Source organism: Gobio gobio (genome assembly GCF_949357685.1).
Source record: "Gobio gobio genome assembly, chromosome: 15".
NCBI classification, from domain to species: Eukaryota; Metazoa; Chordata; class Actinopteri; order Cypriniformes; family Gobionidae; genus Gobio; species Gobio gobio.
In genome coordinates this window covers 36844472-36865615 of record NC_137108.1, presented here as the reverse complement: position 1 = coordinate 36865615, position 21144 = coordinate 36844472, and the positions used below count along the sequence as shown (strand labels likewise).

At 43.6% G+C, this 21144-nt stretch overlaps 1 long non-coding RNA gene across 1 annotated transcript; it reads right to left on the bottom strand.

The window, feature by feature from the left end:
- Positions 1-16701: 16701 nt before the first annotated feature.
- LOC307138096 lies at positions 16702-20287 on the bottom strand. The gene is made up of 5 exons (XR_013817996.1): positions 20249-20287; positions 19984-20068; positions 19825-19894; positions 19357-19512; positions 16702-16849 (listed from the first exon to the last, which is right to left on the bottom strand). It is a non-coding gene; the product is annotated as an uncharacterized lncRNA (long non-coding RNA).
- Positions 20288-21144: the final 857 nt, after the last annotated feature.

Below are 21144 nucleotides of genomic sequence, written 5' to 3'. Positions count from 1 at the left end.
GATAAACGGAATCCATTTTCTCCAAATTCTCTGGGCGGGCAAAGTAGAGGAAGGGGAGGTAACCGTTCCCCGTAAGACGACATACAGGGAAGATTCCAGACCGGCTCGTCTGAGCTTTCATTTTCTCAAAGGCAGATAGTGTAATTCGAGTCTCTTTCATTTTAATTCCATTCCCTGTTGAGTTATTATTTTATCTGACTCATAGTCGCTATAGCAGAGCAGGACACCCAGAACTCGGTTTACACCTATCAAAATTTCTAGCCACTTGGGGACCATATACAGTCTAGGGAAACTCATATTAATGTTTTCATTAAAATTTCATGCCATGGGACCTTTAACCCTCAGAGCCCGACGGCATCGCCCACGACGTCACACGGCACCTCCGATAAATATCTATATTATTTCATGAAACTTTTATCGATTTTCTTACCGTTTTTTCCAGCAGAAAGCTAACGAGCTAGCCATCACGGGGGTGTCTTTGTAGCCTTTACAGAAGATTTTCTATCCAGCCTGGAACATGTGCATCTTTTTGGAGTTGTTTAGCAATAAATCAAAATGCTTACATCCAAGATATATCCACTTGATGTCCATAATTTATAAATTTTCCGTCATTTTTGCCGCTAGCGCGACGCTAGCTGCCATTTTGGATGAGGGTTTGACCAATGACAGGCTGATCCGTCATCCACGTTGGTGTGCGTCCTTACGCATGAACCACAGCTCTGTTATTGTGGAGAGAGAGAGACGCACGGCTAGTGTTGAGGAGATAGAGAGAGAGACGCGCTGCAGTTTTGTGGAGAAAGTTTGAGGAAAAAGTTTGAGAAGAAAGTTTGAGGAGAAGTTCCTGATAGGAACTGTTTTGAGGCTTGGCACCAGTAAATATCCAAAATCCAAAGAGGCCAAAAGCACCTGGATTTTTTTGGGAAAAATGTAAATAGTTTTGGTTCTGTATAAGTTATCATGTTTATTCCTGAGTTCCAGGACTCCAAAGACTTGAACAAACTGTTTTCCAGAGGAAATATGCTTAGCTTTTATTTATTTGTGTGTGTTTTCAATAAATATTTGAGTGATTCAATTTCCGTTTTATGTTTTCATTTGTCTTTATGGTCCCATAACTTATTTTACATTCAGGTGACATCAATGCAACACAAATATACTGACAGTGCAACTTGTCTTGAAAAAAAAGAGGTGTGTCAATTGTCTGTGCACAACAGGGTTGATGTTTTACAAGCTTTTTTAGTAAATAACACCAGGCGGAAAATTAATTGTAAAAATACCCTTAGGTCTTAAAGGGTTAAGATGCACACAGTAATGTTTTTTCTAAAGCCCGGAACACACCAAGACGATGTAAAAAAAGCGTCTCGGCCAAAAAGCTGTGCTTGAACACACCAAAAGGACTAAAGGCGACTGTCAACTGCGTTCATTCTGAGCTTGCGTGTAAGTAATTATCTATCTATATCAGCAAGTATCAATAGTCTATATTCATCATTCAAAAAGGTAAACCGAAACTAGGACTGCTTACTATTCTAAATATCAATCACACTTGATGACTTTCCAGTTCCAGTTGGCTCATGTTATTATGAAAATATTTGTGCATTTGAATGCCTTCTTTCTGTTCTCTCTTGACCTCTTTGCTCGCTTTCATCACTTTCTCTTTTATTTTTTGTTCTTGTTCTCACCGATGGCCCAACACCGATTACCAGACGATCGTCCGACTAGAGCCAACAGAACACACCGGAAAAACTAAGGTGACAAATGCTCATTTCCTAACGCCTAACTGTCAGCTTGGTGTGTCCCATCATTAAGGTACATTTATAAAAGCGACTTAAATGTCCTAATTGAACTAAGGCCTAATCCTGGCTTAATCTAAGCCCAGTCTGTGAAACCAGGTCAATATATTTTAAAACACTGGAGATTTATAGGTAAAAAGAAGTCAGGAGCCAGTCATTGAGACAAGATTAAAAGTGTTGGACAGAGTCGCCCTTACATTTACAGCTACAATATTGAGTATTCATTATTTCATTCCCACCATTATAATTATTCAGTATGTAGAAATTGATTTATGTCTGTCTAAATTCGTAGCAGTGGGATTGGCACTCAACATCCAGTAGACCTCAAGTTACCTTCAGCTGTGACAAGTCAAATAAATTACAGAATTAATAGAGAGAACATTTCTAAAGGCTAAGAAACAGAGACAATGGCCCTCATTTATCAATCTTGCGTACACCAATTTTCCAGCGTACACCTGGCGTACACCCAAAACCACGGTGACTTTGAGATTTATCAATATGGACGTTGGCGTACCGCACGCTCAAATCCTACACCAGCTCAGGAGGTGGTGTATGCACGTTTTGAGTTAGTGCGAAAATGCGCAGAAAAACAATTCCTAACACCACAAAACGCACTGACAAAGATATGCTATATTATGACCCACTGTAACAACAACAACAACAACAACAACAACAACAAATAAAGCCCTATTCGCACGGGATAAGTATTATCTGGGGACCTCGTGTGATTTAGAAATTACTCCCCCACATCTGAATTTTGCGTGGCGCATTCGCACGAGATAAGCTGTGATTTTACTCGAATTTACTGACTTATCTCCCGGATATGATGTTACTTGAAAATGTTTTTTCGTTATATAGCTGTATGAAATTATAAACAGTCGTATAGATATAATTTTGATTGTTTTAGTAATACAAATAATTTCGTATAATAACAATATACGACGGAAGATTCAGTTTCAAAGCTAATGTAAAAGTGCCCATTTAAGCGAGTTGTCATTGTACTGTTCTGTTTTTGTGTTTTTCATTAAGAATAATATTAAACACACCATTCAAGCAATTAGGCTACTCCCAAATTGTGCTCATTCTAAAGTGAAAGTAGTAGTCTATAATCCGCGCGGCCGCACGGGAAGTCATAACGGTGCGCATTATATGCAGCCTATAGCTCCATTCTTCGTGAAAGATAAAGATAGAAATGCGCACAGGACACAAAAACCTTGCAAAAATTATATACGATCCGCCTAATCCCGGCCAAATAGATGCCGATTCGCACAGGACTAATATTATCACAGGACCTCGGTGTTCGGCGAAATATGGTAGGTCATTTGCGGGGGAATTTTTACTTTACATATTACAGACATGGCCGATTTGCACGGGATTAAGATCACAGACGTTCTCTGCAATTATTACAAATCACCAGAGCTCCCCACATCCCGTGCGAATAGGGAAGTAATTATAAACTTAAGTGTTTATTTTTGTGCAACATGGACTTCAATGTTTAATTTGTGTGACTTTACCAAAGCATTTGATATGTATTCCTCCAGTTGCGAGCCTGTGCGCTTTACCTGACGTTGGTTAGGCCCGGTTAGCTGCGCACGGACTGGAACTGAACATAATTCTGACTGACAAAATAATAAAAATGACATTCTTCTTCTTTTAAATAATAATAAAATAAATAATAATAATAACGAAATTCTTCTTCTAAATAACAATAAGCGTCATTAATAATACAAATCATAATAATAATAAGAATCTAACAAATTGTCATGCAATTATATTAATGTGAATGAATGGTACTCCACATCACATCATCATTACTATTGTACACCCGAATACATGTGATGTGATACGAAATTAAATGCATATTATTTCAAAACACGTGCTGTAAAATAATTAATTGTGATAGGTAATTTCTCATCCAAAAAGCTATTTAAACTGGATTTCCACCGTACACCTTTTTGTGGGCGCCTTTAATCCCACTCTTTAAACTCCCAAATAAAACAAAACTTTTTTTTTCCACTTCCCTGGTGATGGTCTCGATCTCCACGTCAGAGAAGTTTCGCTTCATTGCCGTCTTCCGAGTGTCCATGGCGTAAAATGAGGGCGTGGGGGAGGCATGAGACTTGAATATATAGGGGCGTGTTATTCTAATGACGATCGTTTTCAGCACGGCATTTATCAAGGGCAGGTTTTGCGTACGCCTGGATTTCAGAGGTGCGCACAGCTTCATAAATCAGGCGGTGAGAGGAGTGTAAGCATAATCTTACGCCAACATATACGCCCGTTTCTACGCAAGATTGATAAATGAGGGCCAATGTGGGTAAAACAGAAATACTGTAAGTTAAAGTAAGAACGAGCGAGCTAGAGAGAAAAAGACAGAGAGGGGGATAGAAAATTTGGAGGAGCCCATGGGTTGATGTTGTTCAACACCTTGTAAGAAGATAGTCCCATGCCCATGGCTTTACCCCTATTTTGCATGAATTAGGTTGTCAAGGCTTGGAAGAGGCAATCCGATTCTTTTCATCATTCTGAGATTATTTCCAGTTGTCTCTGAAAGCCACAGGCAGGACCGTTTGAAAGAGTCGCTTATTAAACCTGCACCAAAGGGGAGGAGCTGAAAGGCAGGAGCAGAGTCTTTTTTTGAATGGCTCTTCTGACAACGTAATTTGCATTCTGTAATTAACTGTCTCTCAACAGACCCCCCCTCCCCCTCCCCCAATCCTTTCTTCACCGTTCTTGCACCCCCGACTCCCCCTCTCCACACCAGAGGTTAGTGCATGACAGTTCCAAGTCTGTGAATTAGGTCTGTGTTGCCCCGGTAACAGGTCTTTATCAAAGACCAACACACTGAAGTAGGAGGAAAGCAGATGTCTAAACGAAGAGGATTTTTCTTTTCTCTCCCATTTCCTATTTTTCTCTCTTTTGCTCTTTTTGTGTGTGTTTTTGGTGCACACAACGCTACTCTGAAAAGCATGGATAAATGTGATGCAATGTCATAAAATATGAAATGTTCTGACTGTGCAAAAACATTTTAGATGAAAAGAATAATAAATAAAAAAAATAGTTTTGTCTCAAATTATCAAAAATAATATACACCCTAACCCGGCTATAAAAAAAAGTTGCTGTTTGGATTTAAATAGGCAAATGCTCATTATTCCAGTGATTATTGTGTTTCTAGCATGTTATATGTTTGGCAACAGTTCTTCTAACCCTAAGTGATGGAGAGTGTAGCTTTTCATTTCTTAAACAACCATATAAGAAGACACATTATGGCCATATTCCAGGATGACAATGTCGAGATTCATCAGGCTCAAACTGTGAAAGAATGGTTGTGAAGGAGCATAAAGGATAATTTTCACACATGAATTGGCACCTCTGAGTCCAGACCTTAAATTCATTGAAAGTCTTTGGAATGTGCTGGAGGAGACTTTACAGGGTGCTCGACCCTTGCATTGTCAATACAAGATCTTGACCAAAATTTGATGCATTCTGACTCCCAAGGTGTTAAAATCTGAAGCATGGTCAAGTGCCTTCCGCGTCAAAATGAAGACGCTAAAGGTACCCCTGGGCGTCACTATATCGACACACAGGGTGCTCCATTGATTTCAGTTGTTTGCCCTAAGCGTCAGATCAAGACGCATTTATTGGGATAGTTCACCCAAAAATGAAAATTAGACCATAATTTACTCACCCTCAAGTCATCCTAGGTGTATATGACATTCTTCTTTCAGACGAATAAAATCTGAGTTATATTACAAAATTCCAGGCTAATCCAAGCATTAGAATTGGATTAATAGTTGCTCTGTTTTTGGAGTCCATGAGAAGTCCATCTGTCCATCAAATAACGTGCTCCACGCGGCTCTGGGGTGTTAATAAAGGCCTTCTGAAGCGAATCGACGCGTTTGTGTAAGAAAAATATCCATATTTAAAACTTTATAAAGTAAACTTCCAGCCGACCGCCTTCCGTGGAAAAGTGTTGAATGTTGAAAGTGAAACTCAAGATGCGTACGTCACGTCATGACGAGCCTAACTGGTCGCGTTAGTCTTTCGATCGGCAGGAGAACTTTCAACAATTTTGCCATAAATTGAACAGGGAAGGCGGATGGCCGAAAGTTTACTTTATAAAGTTTTAAATATGGATATTTTTCCTTTAATTCTTTGCATTTGTAAAAGCAGACATGATTTGATAAATATTTATAGGCTACTTTTATATTTTGGAGCGACTAACCCAACTAACCTAAAACTACCCACTTCTCATTAATATAAAACACGTAACAGGCAAATAAAAGTACAGTCACTTGTATTTATTGCAAAAACGGACCAAAAACAGTATAAAAGTATTAACTCATGTTGCATTCCAAGTCTTCATGTAAATAACAAAGTTGATCTCAACGCTCTGTGAACACACGCACGCACTCAGTCAGTCATATCTCATTCAAATGATACACTGACTCTTTCGCATGATGCGATCGGTCACAAGACACACGAGAGCCAATTACATTTTACAATCAAAGCTGACGTAATGACGCAACTGGTCACGAGACATACGAGAGCCAATGCAATTTCACTATGAAATCTGATGCAACGTTTCTTCGGGCGACAATTTTTTAAATTTGAATGTGTGCATGATCTTCGGCAGATGGAGACGCTGATCGCTTTTGGGGATGTTCTTCACACAAATCAATCGTTTGGCCTCGGTACACTTGGGATATTTGTATTTCTTGAATAAATTATGCATGCAGTCGTATCTGCCTGTTAAAGGTGAACTATGTAGGATTTTTGCAGTAAAACATCCAGAAACCACTAGGCCAGTGTTATATATTTTGTTCAGTTGAGTACTTAGAATATCCCAAATGTTTTCAACTATTTGTAAATCGTGAGAAAATTGCTATTTTAACCAAGGAGCCGGGACGTGTGAGCTATGCGTGTGAGGGAGTCGCCTGTCGATTGCGTCATATCTGCGTCACCCTCGGTCTCCGGTTTTATTCAGTGAAACACTTTACTCTCACTACAGTGTGAACAAGTGTCATAGCAGCCGCCGAGCGAACGTCATAACTTCCTTTTCAACACACTCAGATATATCTAATACGATAAACAGAGCTGCGTTACCTCACACTCAGCACTGGAGAAGAGGAAGTGCCGCCGGCAACCGTGTCATAATAAAAGTCCCGCCAGCGACTATGCCATAATAACAGTCCCGCTCTTCAATCGCTCCTGCGGCCTTGCTCAGCTCCACAACACTCGCTCCTGCTCTGCTTCAGACTACAGTAATGTTAATAATCGCATCCATGAACATGATTTCTGCCCGAGTCCTATCCTGACTGTTTCCCACCGGCTGTGAGGTGAAAACCACATGTCCCGAGATTCTGCGCTCAAACGTGGCGTCATCAAACTACGCCTTTGTTTTGAACAGGCGACCTCTAGTGGACGGAAAAGTTACATAGTGTAGCTTTAAATCCTGTATTTAATATCATATAAATACACAAATAGGTTGGTGTAGGGATGGGATGGGGTTGGGTTACATGATCAAATGTGTCTAAATAGCGTAAATAAAATAAATGTAAATACATTTATACTGGCTGATTAAATTGAGAATCACACTCCAACATGTCATAATGGCAAAATCATAACCCAATATATAATTTCATCAAGGCGATAACGTTCCCATGCCCAACACGTCTGTGTATGACGGCAAAGGCTTCTCATTGAAATAAATGGAGCACCCTGCGCGTCGAAAAATGAAGCCTAGGGTTGCCTTTAGCGTCTTCGTTGTGAGGCGAAAGGCACTTGCTTCAGATTTTGGGAGTGAGAACGGGATTTTGCACAGTTTGCGTTTATACATATTGTTTTCCTCTAAATGTTTTCTGTCCTTTTTGCCAAAAGCAGTGAAGTCAGTTTTCCTGACGAAGCAAACTATATCATAAGCTTGAGTTGAGAGCTCTATTGTGAACGCATGCATGTCAAGTGCAGCTCTGACACTCATTTGAATACAATCAACTTCACTGTGATTTCAGTCAGAGGCGACAGCTGTTTTAGTGCAATGTTAAATTGTGTATTTACATCTCGCTCTTATTCAGGGCGAAGCATTATTCGGCGGTTTAAGTGGATATGGATCCCTGTGTTTCACACACATTTCCTCTGAAGTGAAATCAATAGAATTACACGAGCATTGAGCTCCAAACACCATTCATTGTGGATCCTTGCGATAGCCACACAGACTTCAATATGCGGCACAAGTGAGTCGCCGCTTTAGTCTTCAGAAAGCTCGGAAGACTTTAAAACAAAAAGAGATAACAGCTTAAAGAGGGAGGGGATTCCAATTACCCCCCTCTGCTGACGTCCATCACAAACCCCTGTTATCTTAATTGTACAAGACAGGCTGCTCTGCACTAAAAATGAATCAAAAAGATCAACACATTTATTTTAAATTAGAAACCCATGCAGACACACATGAATTTGTAATTACTTATGCTAATACTATAGTGACAGAGGGAGGACATTGAGAAGAAACAGCCTGACAGAGGTGGTACAGATGGATGGATGGAAAGAGTGTGAATGGTAGCCTATAACTCAAAAATAAAAATTCTGTCATTATTTAATCACTCCCATGTCGTTCTAAAGTTTTATATAATGAAAGTGAATGAGGACTAAAGTTGTCAAGCTTCAAAATGACAAAATAAAAGCCTTAAAGAGGTCCTGTCATGCTTATGAAGTTTTTGGAGTGTACTAGAACATGCTTTCAATGCTTGATTGTTCAAAAAAACTAATTATTTTTCACATATTTTACATTATTACAGCACTCTCTCCCCAGTCTGGCTCGAACGCGCCATTTATTTCCTGTTTTGATGAAGCCCCTCCTTCGAAAATACGAAATGTGCTGTGATTGGTTAGCGTGCCCAGTGTGTTGTGATTGGCACCGCTTAATGGGGTTAACAATGGGGTTGTTTTTGGTCATTTTCTTATACATTTTAGATAGAGAAGTTATACTCTATTTAATCATGATACTTGTCGGAAAACTATGGTAATACAAACAGTAATCGATCACAAAACGTCTCGGGTTATGACTATAACCCTTGTTCCCCGAGAAGGGAACGAGACACTGCGTCGTCGAGTGACAACACTCTGGGAACGCCCACAGCGTTACGCATCTGAAGTATGAATGAAATCAAGCCAATCTGATTGGTGGTGCGTCGTGACGTAGTAGATGACGGCATACCCGGAAGATACAAAAAGGAAGCTGATGCACACACACATTAGCCCTTTTGCGATGAAGCAAGCGCTCTAATCGTGATAGGTGTGGCGACGAGACGCAGTGTCTCGTTCCCTTCTCGGGGAACAAGGGTTATAGTCATAACCCGAGACGTTCCCCTTCGAGGGAACTCGAACTGCGTCGTCGAGTGACAACACTCTGGGAACGTTAATACCCACTAGGCCACACCGAAATCACCCCACGTCCCAGTGTGAAGCTGGAGACCCAGGCACACTCAGGACGCAAGAACTCGAGCACCAGGCGTCACCGGGAGGTGCAGACTGTAAAAACGTATGAAGGTGTGCGGGGTGGCCAACCCGGCCGCCTCGCATACCTCTTGAAGCGAGACGCCAGAAAGGAGGGCCACTGAAGAAGCCATGCTCCTGGTGGAATGGGCCCTCACGGCCATGGGTGAAGGCAAATTGCGCACCCTATAAGCCGTGGCTATAGCCTGGACGATCCAGTTACTGATCGTCTGAGTTGACGCAGGCAGCCCCTTCTTGGGTGAGCCAAAGCACACCAACAACTGGTCTGACCTCCTCCAATGGGAAGACTTCTCTAGATAAATACCCAGAGCTCTGACCGGGCAGAGCAAATGAAGTCTCCCCTCTTCCGCCGTCAGGTGGGGAGGGGGATGGAAAGCCTGAAGAACCAGAGACCGGGCTCCCTGAGATGGAACCTTGGGAATGTAACCCGGTCTAGGGTGAAGAATGGCCCTTACTCTGCCAGGGGCAAACTCCAGGCAGGTTGGCGTGACCGCCAAAGCCTGGAGATCTCCCACTCTCCTCAGAGAGGTAATGGCGAGTAGAAAGGCCACCTTCAAGGTCAGGTTCTTAGGCTCAGCCAGCTCCAGTGGCTCAAAGGGGGCCTCAGCCAGCCCTTCCAGAACCACCGCCAGGTCCCAGGTTGGGACTCTGGAGCGAGCTACCGGCCTCATCCTCCGAGCCCCACGGAGGAACTGTACAACCAGGTGGTGTTTCCCCAAAGGTCCATCACCTAGAGGTGCGTGGAAAGCCCCAAGGGCAGCCACGTACACCTTCAGGGTGGACGGGGTAAGACCAGCGGAGAAGCGATCTTGGAGGAACTCCAGCACTGAAGCCACTGGGCAGTTAACTGGATCCACCTCACGCTCTCTACACCAAGTGGAAAATACATTCCACTTGAGGCTGTACAGTCTCCTGGTAGAAGGAGCCCTGGAGCTGAGTAAGGTCTCGACTACCTCTGCTGACAGGCCTGCCTCTAGGTACCGAGCCCCCTCAGGGGCCAGACCCAGAGGCTCCACAACTCCGGCCGGGGGTGAAATATTGTGCCCCCTGCCTGAGAGAGCAGATCCCTCCTCAGAGGAACCTGCCACGGGGAGCCGTCTAGCAGAGCTATGATGTCCGAGAACCATACTCGAGTGGGCCACCGGGGTGCTACTAAGAGCAGGCTGATGCCCTCCCGGCGGACCCGCTCCAGAACTCCCGGGAGCAGAGTGATCGGGGGAAATGCGTACAGACGCAGCCTCGGCCACGTCTGCATCATGGCGTCCAGTCCCAACGGGGCTGGATGCCTAAGAGAGAACCACAGTGGACAGTGGGACGTCTCTCGAGACGCGAACAAGTCCACTTCCACTGGGCCGAATCTCTCGCACATGGCCTCCACCACCTCTGGGTGGAGTCGCCACTCCCCGGGCCTCAGCCCCTGCCTCGACAGGATGTCTGCTCCCTGGTTTTGGTCCCCGGGAATGTAAATCGCCCTGAGGGACGATAACTTCCCCTGGGACCACAGGAGGATTTGATGCGCCAGTCTGCATAGAGGGCGCGACCTCAAACCCCCCTGGTGATTGAGATACGCGACAACCGAAGTGTTGTCTGAGCGTATCAGGACATGGTGGCCACGGAGGTCCGGGTAAAAGCTCCTCAGAGCCTTGTAGACCGCCAGCATCTCCAGGCAGTTGATGTGCCATGAAGAATGCCGGGTCTCCCACAGACCTCTCGCAAAGCGGCCTTCCATGACCGCGCCCCAACCAGTGAGGGAGGCATCTGTTGAAACGGCCTTCCGGCAACATGATGCTCCCAGCACTGGCCCCTGGGACAGGAACCAAGGTTTCCGCCATATGACGAGGGAACGAAGGCATCTGCGCGTTACCCTGATCATACGAAACGGATTTCCCCTCGGGGAAAACCCCTTGGCCCTCAGCCACCACTGTAGGGGTCTCATATGCAGCAGGCCAAAAGGTATCACGTTGGACGCTGCTGCCATGAGCCCCAGCAGTCTCTGGAACTGCTTCACAGTGAGGCTGCGGCCTGACTTCACTCTGGAGACGTTCGCCAGTATGGATTCCACGCGTGCGGGAGACATACGTGCCCGCATCGACGTGGAATCCCATACGACTCCAAGGAACGTGGTCCTCTGGGAGGGCGTCAACACGCTTTTCTTCGTGTTGAGTCTCAGCCCCAAGCACCTTATGTGGGCCAGAACGACATCTCGATGCCGAACCGCCATCTCGCGCGATCTGGCCAATATGAGCCAGTCGTCGATGTAATTTAGTATACGGATGCCCTGGAGTCTCAGCGGAGCCAGTGCTGCATCCATACCCTTGGTGAAGGTGCGAGGGGAGAGTGCCAGGCCGAAGGGAAGAACCCGATATTGGTACGCTTCGCCCCCGAAAGCGAACCTCAGGAACCTCCTGTGGGTTGGAAGGATGGAAATATGGAAGTATGCGTCCTTTAGATCTATCGTGACGAACCAGTCCTCGGACTGGATCTGACTCACGATGGCTGGAATAGTGAGCATCCTGAACCTGAATCTCCTCAGAGACCGATTCAGAAGCCTGAGATCTATTATTGGACGCAACCCACCATCCTTCTTGGGAACTATGAAGTACCGGCTGTAGAACCCGGAGTCCCTGTTCGCCAACGGAACCCGCTCTATGGCTTCCTTGGCTAACAGGGCCTGTACTTCTTGTTCCATAACCCGAACCTGCTCTGGGCCGACCACAGTCCGGACCACCCCGTTGAACTTCGGGGGAGGAGAACCGAACTGCAGTCTGTAACCCAGCTCTACAGTCTGCAGGACCCATGTAGATACACTCGGAAGGCATGTCCATGCGCCAAGATAATCTACTAAGGGAACCAGCCTCTCGAGGCTGGCCACGGGTGTCAACCGAGCCTCGTTCCCGATCCCCTGAAGCGGCTGACCGGCAGGGAGAAGTCGGGAACGATTTTCGGTGGGTGCACACGTTTGCTGTCCAGCCGCAAGTCCTGTTGGAGGCAGCGAAGACAGCGCGCGTGTGCGGGAGATCAGTGAGGCCCGAAGCGTCTGTGACGGCGGGAACACAGCACTGATCTCCCGAGAGCTCCGGGGGGAAGACGACCTCGGTCGTTCCAACCCGGGGGGGGCAGCTCTGAGCGGTCCAGCCGCAGCTAGGACCGCTTAGTGGCAGCCTTCTTCGCCTGAAGGACGGTCCTCAGATCGACCTTAGGCTCTGAAGGCTTGCCACGAGAGCGCCGCCTCTTTTGCCAGGCTCCCTCAGGAGGGGCGCGAGAAGCAACGCTCTCTTTCTGCACCTGCCGGTGCGAGGAGCTAGCAGACGGCCGAGGCTGTCCCTTTGAGACAGCCTTCCCCGAAGAGCTGGATCGACGAGGGAGATACTGCTGGAAGGCCGCCGCCTGTTTTCTCACCTCCTGGAACCTCTCGACGACGGTGTTAACCGCACCGCCGAAAAGCCCAGAAGGCGAGACCGGGGAATCCAGGAGAAAGTGTTTCTCTCTCTCCTTCATCCCCGACAGGTTTAACCAGAGATGCCTCTCCACACACACCATACCTGCCATGGAGCGGCCGATGGAACGGGCCGTCTCCTTGGCGATGCGGAGAGACAAATCGGTGGCCTTCCTTAGCTCGAGGATATCGTCCGGAGACGGGCCCCCGCCCTCGTCGAGCTCCCTGAGGAGGTCGGCCTGGTAGGCCTGCAACACCGCCATAGTGTGCAGGCAACTACCAGCCCGCCCAGCCGCCATATATGCCCTCCCAACCAGCGCTGATGTATCGCGCGCTGGTTTGGCGGGCAATACCGGGGTCTTCAGGGACGAAGCGGCCTCAGGAGAGAGGTAGCTCGCGAGAGCCTCCTCTACCCTAGGCAGTGTCCCGTAACCCTGTTCGGCCGCCCCCAGCACGTTACCGAAGTCGAGTACTGGAGGGCTGGTTAATCTGGCCGAATAGGGTTTATCCCAAGACCTACACAACTCATTGTGTAGGTCCGGGAAAAAAGGCAGACCCCGGCGTGGAGGTTGAGGCTTGCGCCTGAAGAACCGTTCATCCAGCTTACTGGGCGGCTGGATTTCCGGTTCTTCCTGTGGCCAATGGATGTTTAACTTGGCCACGGCGCGAGACAAAACCTCCACTAGCTCCTCTTGAGCGGGTGCGTGAAGCGATGGCTCAGGCTCCACAGTACCCGCCTCGACGCTCAGCACATCCGACTCCTCAGAGCCAGATAGCTGAAGCATCGGGTTCTCCACCCCGCGGGAAGAAGCCGCATCGCGGGCTTCCGCACGGGGCGGGAGAACATCGGAATCCTCGGACGAGGATAGGGAAGGTGCCTCAGCAGTCCCATATCCCGTCACGAGGTCCCGCTGCGAGCCCCATGATCTACGGCGCCGCCGTGCCTCAGCAACAGCGGGCCCAGAACCCTGGGGCTCGCGGGCTTGGCCGGTCTCGCCGAACACAGCCAGCCGTGAGCGCAACACCCTGAGCGGCAGCTTCTCACACTCGCTACAGGCGGCTCCCTCGAGAGCCGCCTTAGCGTGCTGCACGCCCAGGCATTGTACACACAAAAGGTGTGTGTCCGTGCCCGAAATGAAGCGCGGACACGGGTGCACACACCTTGTGAACTGTTGCTCACTAGCCATCTTGAACTTGGATATATATTGACAAAACAACACCAAATAGACAGACAATTCCACATAGAGCGCTTCGCTGAAGAGCAAAAAAGCTAATGTGTGTGTGCATCAGCTTCCTTTTTGTATCTTCCGGGTATGCCGTCATCTACTACGTCACGACGCACCACCAATCAGATTGGCTTGATTTCATTCATACTTCAGATGCGTAACGCTGTGGGCGTTCCCAGAGTGTTGTCACTCGACGACGCAGTTCGAGTTCCCTCGAAGGGGAACAATAATCGATAATCAATAATTTTCCTAAAAGGCTGTGAACAGCCTTACAAAAGCGAGAGATTACAAAAGCTACAGTAAAAACTATATCAACACTAATGGTTGCTAGCAGGCAAGCGGAGGCAAAACTCTACCCTTTGTTTACATCGCAGCAACAAAATAAAACTTATAATTGGAACTGTTAATAGAAAACGTATAAATAGTAAGCTTACTTTAATAAGTAGTAATACTTACTATTTGTGATCCACAAATAACAGATTGTCCTGAAAAAGTTGAAACTGCTCCATTACAGGGGGAGCTTTTGTGCGTAGCCTGTGCGTACTCTCTTAGGTTCTGTAAGCTGTTCTATGTCAAATGTGCAGCACACAGATAAACGATAGGATTATAATGTTCAGGAACAGTGTTTAAAATAAATTTTAACCACTCTAAATTTGACAGCCTTAGGAAGGTCAAACAAATGAGTTTTGGAAACGGGGTGGAACAAGCAGTGTGTCTCTTTGACATAGCAATAACACTGTCTTCTGTAATGCTGCTCAACCAGGCCTCATACCCTTTTTTCGCGTATTCTGTGGGCGCTGATTATTTAAATTAACATTGTGACTTAACATTGTGACTTAACAAGATCCGGGGGAAAGAACGCATTGTAGTCCAAACTCCTAACCTTGAAGATCTTTTTATGCTCAAACAGCAACATTACACACTAACTGAAGTTGAAAAAGCATAATAGGAAGCCTTTAAGTTATCTTTGTGAGCCGTTGTAAAGTCCTCCTTGGCCTGATATGAGAGCTCATAAGAGACAAGGATTTATGAATGAGTCATTCTTTGGAATCAAATCTTTTCAATGAATCAGTTTATTCAGTGAAACCGGTCTGGGGCCTGTCCCAATACCCACACTTGCGGTCGTGACCACTTGATAGGGCATACACACGACATAATTAAATTCGCAAGTAGACTGTTAGGGTTAAGTGTTAGGCTTCGGATTAGAAGAATAAGTTGACATGTGGTTGCAAAGTTACTTATAGTCAGTAGAATGTCTGTTGGGGGACCATCAAAATAAAGTGTTAGATATTAATCAGACAGGCTACTAATACTCTAATGAGAGTTAGTTGACATGTAGTTGCAAAGTTACTTATTGTTAGTTGAATGGCTGCTTAATATTTACTAACACTTTATTTTGAAGGTCCCCCAACAGGTATTCTACTGTCTTTATTACACGGCTCTGTGGAATACTAGATGCCGATTGGTCAATCGTGCATTCCAGCGGTATGTTATTCCCAGATAACAACCGCCCAAGTGAATAACACACCGCTCATCCGGGTACTGCGAGTTATCTTGACCGGTATTACTTATATGCTTAACATGTCACTCCGCTGTTGTTGACTGTCTGGCGCCATCTTGTAACTGAAAAACACTTAACTACCACGGGTTACAATGGAAGACTTCAAGGGTTAGTTGCCCATGATTTACTCACCCTCAGGACATCCTAGGTGTAAATTACATTATTCTTTCAGATTAATAAAATCGAAGTTATATTAAAAAAGTCTAACAGTCTACTAAAGTCTACTAATACTCTAATGAGAGTTAGTTGACATGTAGTTGCAAAGTTACTTTTAGAATGTCTAAAGTGGACCATCGAAATAAAGTGTAACCTAATGCCAAAGCTCAGTGGTTTTAACAAACACTCAATTCACACTATCGCTAATATTGCTTCGGAGTGCTATTTGAGGATACATCCAATCCCGGCACCCCACCAAACCAAAGGTTTCGAATGAAGGTGAGTAAATCATAACAGAATTTACATTTTTGGGTGAAATAACCACCAATCTTACACACAAGCCTGGAGTCTCTCTCTCTCTGCATGGCCCCTCTAGAGAACTGGAGCCATTGAGTGGTAATTACTGTTATCTGCCACTTGTTTTATTAACACGTTTCCTCAAAGAACGGAGTTCAACTGCGACGCCATGTGGGCCGATGCCCAGTTTGATAGGTCTGCAGAAAGAAATAATTATTAAGAGGAAAGTCTTGTTATGCCATATAAAGAGGGCTTTACATGGAAACACCCACGCGGACCCTCACAATGGGTGAGGCAGTTTTGCTAAAGGAAGGATAGAAACTATTAAACAGCACGAGAAGATGGAGAAGATATGTGCACTGTAAAACTTTTCGCTGTAAATTTACAGTAAAATACTGGCAGCTGGGTTGCCAGCCACTTACTGTATTTTTACAGAACAACTTCTGTAAACAGTATTTACAGTACTGTACTGTAAAATTTTATGCTGTAAATTTACAGTAAAATACTGGCAGCTGGGTTGCCAGCCACTTACTGTATTTTTACAGGACAGCTACTGTAAACAGCATTTACAGTACTGTGCTGTAATTATCAAATACTGTATCCTACTGTAATATCACATAATTTTACAGTATTAAACTGTTCTCTACATCAATACATAATTAGAAATATTATACTTTAGAGTTTCATAAAAGTAGTCACAATAGGAAATAGAAAACAACATTCTTTGGGGTTTAAAACATTTATTAAAAAAAAAAAGATTAAGATAAAATTGCCTGAAATGTTCTTTTTTGGCACAACATGGCCAGTTTTCTTTGAAGTTACTTTTCCTTTCTTTGTTTTTGATCCACGTTCTGGATTGATGTCAAGAAAACGTCTAAAAAAAACAGAAGAAGAAAAAATTATTAAATATATAGATTAAATGTTACAGACAGAAAGACAGACAGAAAGTCACCAGCTATCTGTTTTAACGACTAGTCTGTTTGGATAAAATTAAACAACATGAAAAGATGCAATGTTGAATGTTGTGATCAATTAAAAAAAAAAATTATTCACTGGTTACACTGCACAGCTTAAAGGGTTAGTTCACCCAAAAATGAAAATTCTGTCATTAATTACTCACCCTCATGTCGTTGGACACCCGTAAGACCTCCGTTCATATTCGGAACACAAATGAAGATATTTTAGTTGAAAGCTGATGGCTGAGAAAGGCTTCACACAGGCCTCCATTGGCATTCAGTACATTGACACTTCCAAGATCCATGAAAGGCACTTAAAACGTCGTTACAAAGTCTATCTCACCACAGTGGCTCTACAATAATCATACAATGCGACGACAATAGTTTTTGTGCGCAAAAAAAAATCAAAATAACACCTTTATCCAACTTGTTCTTGTCTTCCGTGTGCGCCTCCACGACGCATGCGCGAGAATATGACGTAGCGCCGGTGTTCGGGAATCGATGAAATACACACTTAAGCCCCATTTTGAGCACTACGCCGAGACCTAAAGCACGATCAATGTAGAATCCAACAGCTGAGACACGCGCGTCTTCCTCTGCTCGTAAACAAATCGCTTCTGGGTCATCTGTCCGAACGCCGGATCTGCGTCATATTCTCGCGCATGCGTCGTGGAGGCGCACATGGAAGACAAGAACAAATTGGATAAAGGTGTTATTTTGATTTTTTTTTGCGCACAAAAACTATTGTCGTCGCATTGTATGATTATTGTAGAGCCACTGTGGTGAGATAGACTTTGTAGCGACGTTTTAAGTGCCTTTCATGGATCTTGGAAGTGTCAATGTACTGAATGCCAATGGAGGCCTGTGTGAAGCCTTTCTCAGCCATCAGCTTTCAACTAAAATATCTTCATTTGTGTTCCGAATATGAACGGAGGTCTTACGGGTGTCCAACGACATGAGGGTGAGTAATTAATGACAGAATTTTCATTTTTGGGTGAACTAACCCTTTAACAATATCATCCCCTCATCAGGTCGTTAATCAGGTCCCATCTAAGTATCATTGGAAATGCAGCCATAAATGCAGCACATTGCCAGAATCCCTTATGACTTCAATACTTAACTTAACTCAATTGCAAGACTACGTGATAATGTTAAACATCATTTAAAATGTGTGTTTGAGCGGTCTTAACTGAACACAACTTGCACTGACATATCTTAAAATGTCCGTGCCATTGTTTTGTCTCAAGATGCACACCAGTAATTAAAAAAAAATGACATTTTTATAAAAGGTGCTTAAATACCCTAATTTTACTAAGGTTTACACCTGGCATAAAAAGATAGGTCAGTCAAAAATGAAAATTAGCCCATGATTTACTCACCCTCAAGCCATCCTATGTGTATATGACTTTTTTCTTTTAGACGAGTACAATAGAAGTTATATTAAATAATGTTCTGGCTCTTACCAGCTTTATAATGGCAGTGAATGGCTGGTTTAAAGTTGATGACCTAAAACAGTGCATCCATCCAATATTTAAGTAATCCAGACAGCTTCGGGGGTTAATAAAGGGTTTCTAAATGAATTGATGCATTTGTGTAAGAAAAATATACATATTTAAAACATTATTAACTGTAATAACTTGCATCATGCAGACTACCCTAAACATTGATTTGCGCCAAAAGAGTGAACTTTGACCCAAAAGGCATGTCGATTTATTAACCCCCGGAGCACTTTTATAATAAATTAATGCACTGTTTTGGGACTTCAACTCTGAACCAGCCATTCACTGCCATTATAAAGCTTGGATTTGCAGGACATTATTTAATTTAACTCCGATTGTGTTTCTCTGAAAGTAGAAAGTCATTTACACACCGGATGACTTAAAGGGTTAGTTCACCCAAAAATGAAAACTCTTTCATTATTTACTCGCCCTCAAGTTGTTCCAAACCTGTATGAGTTTCTTTGTTCTGCTGAACACAAAATAATATATTTTAAAGAATGTTTGTAACCAAGCAGATAGAGCAACCATTGACAACCATAGTATTTTTTCCCCTAAAATGGAAGTCAATGGTTGCTCTGCTTGATTAAACATTCTTCAAAATATCTTCTTTTGTGTTCAGAAGAACAAAGAAACTCATACAGGTTTGGAACAACTTGAGGGCAAGTAAATGATGACAGAATTTTCATTTTTTTGGGTGAACTGACCCTTTAAGGGTGAGTAAAACATGGGTGGATTTAAATTTTTGGGTGAACAATCCCTTTAAAATAAGCCCTGTCTGTGAAACCAGGGCCATGTTGTTCATCCCTGTAGTCAGCTGTACAAAACGTTTGTGAACAAAAAATGAAGTCCTTAACATATGCTGTCAAGATGAGGTTAGTGACAATTCAATCTAAAATATATTAATGGCAAATATGCTAATGACAAACCTCTGAACAAACTCAAGGGTGCATGCTGGCCTCTTCCTTGTACTGCAAGTTGAAGTTATAGAAGGAGACAAACAGCGCTGCCAGGCCAGTGATGAAGTTGGGCTGTGCTCCTTCACACACAACTTGACATCCAGCGCTGGTTGCTCAGAGATTGACCTGTAAATGAAAAATAAAATAAATGAATAATTAAAAGAATGTTCTATGTAGTTGTCTATTCACAGTTCTGCATAACTATTAAAAGAACTCTGATGCTTTTAAGCATAAACTCACTTTTTTTTTTTTTTCAGAAAACAAGACAATACTTAACTTATCTAAAAATTCTTACATGAAGAAGCATTTAATAGACATCTGGACTGGAAACAACAAAAAAATATTAATGAATAAAAAAATAATAAATTGCAGTGGGGTGAGTAAATGATAACTTGCTTTTCAATTTAGGGTGAAACTACCACTTTAATTTTTACATACCAAGAAATATAAGGCGTGGACTCTCTGGCAAATGTACAGTTTGTTGGACATCAGATGGATTTGCAAATTCCTGAAACAATTTTTAAAAAGGACAGCACAAATATGAGTAAACATAAAACATTACAGATGAATGAGATTTGTTGAATAATCCTTACTTACATCTGCTTGAAGGATAACACCATCTAACTTCTCCTCTGGAGAGTATGCTCCGAACGTCATCGTTGGTTGGTTTGCTTTTGAAAAACTAAATTATGGAATATCACATTTGAAAGAAGTATTAGGAACATGACTATGGATTTTCATGTGCTGGCAAAATGCTGACAATGATTCAAAAGCACGATCACAGAACTTAAACCATAGCATTTTTGTTTACAAACTATAACTAGCACTGATGTGAACTTGCTTACTAAGCACTTAACGTTACGTTGCTTGTTTACATGCACTGGACCGTCTTCGGTTTATAATACAAGCCTGAAACGGAGGGAAGAAAATAGGGATCAAAAGCAGGTCACACAAATGACATGGTAAATGTTGAATATTATGTGAAATATTGCATTAACTTATCTTGGTAAAGAGGTGAGAACAGATTATTTGCGCGGTAACAAATCGCGTTCTCAAAATCAAACCATTCGTGTAAACAATGTCAAAATGCGAACGCAAAACGTAGTTGGCTTACCGTATCAATGCTGAGTCGAACAATTTTCCATCTTCTTAAGCTCTAAACTCCTCATCGTCTTCTACAGATGACACATTTTTCCTCCGTCTTCATGTAATGTTAAACGTCCTCCATTTTCTGCTGCGTCACAGGCAACTAACGTAATGTTTTGAAACGCGAACTGATTCAACCAAAGCACACAAAAAAACGTAAAAACTGCTCACATATTCAGAGATATACACGGGTTTAAACATGATTACAGGATTAATGATTCTGTTCAGTTGAGTGCCGCTGACAAGTTGAGTTTGCTGTCTGTTCTGTTTGCATCTGATCTTAAATGAGCGCGAAAGAAATCAATCCCACAATTCAATGTCTTTACAGTGTGATACTGTATTATGAATTTAGCGGGCTGAATACAGAAAAGTGCTGTATATTCACAGATGTGCTGTAAAAGATACAGTATATTACTGCTTTATGGAAATACAGTACAATACTGTGAGAAATTCCCTGTAAATTTACAGTATAGGGTTACAGTGTGGGGGGAGTTGAAAGGGAGAGCGAGAGAGAACAGGCCAGAACAAGAGAGAGAGAGAGAGAGAGAGAGAGAGAGAGAGAGAGAGAGAGAGAGAGAGAGAGAGAGAGAGAGAGAGAGAGAGAAAGAGAGA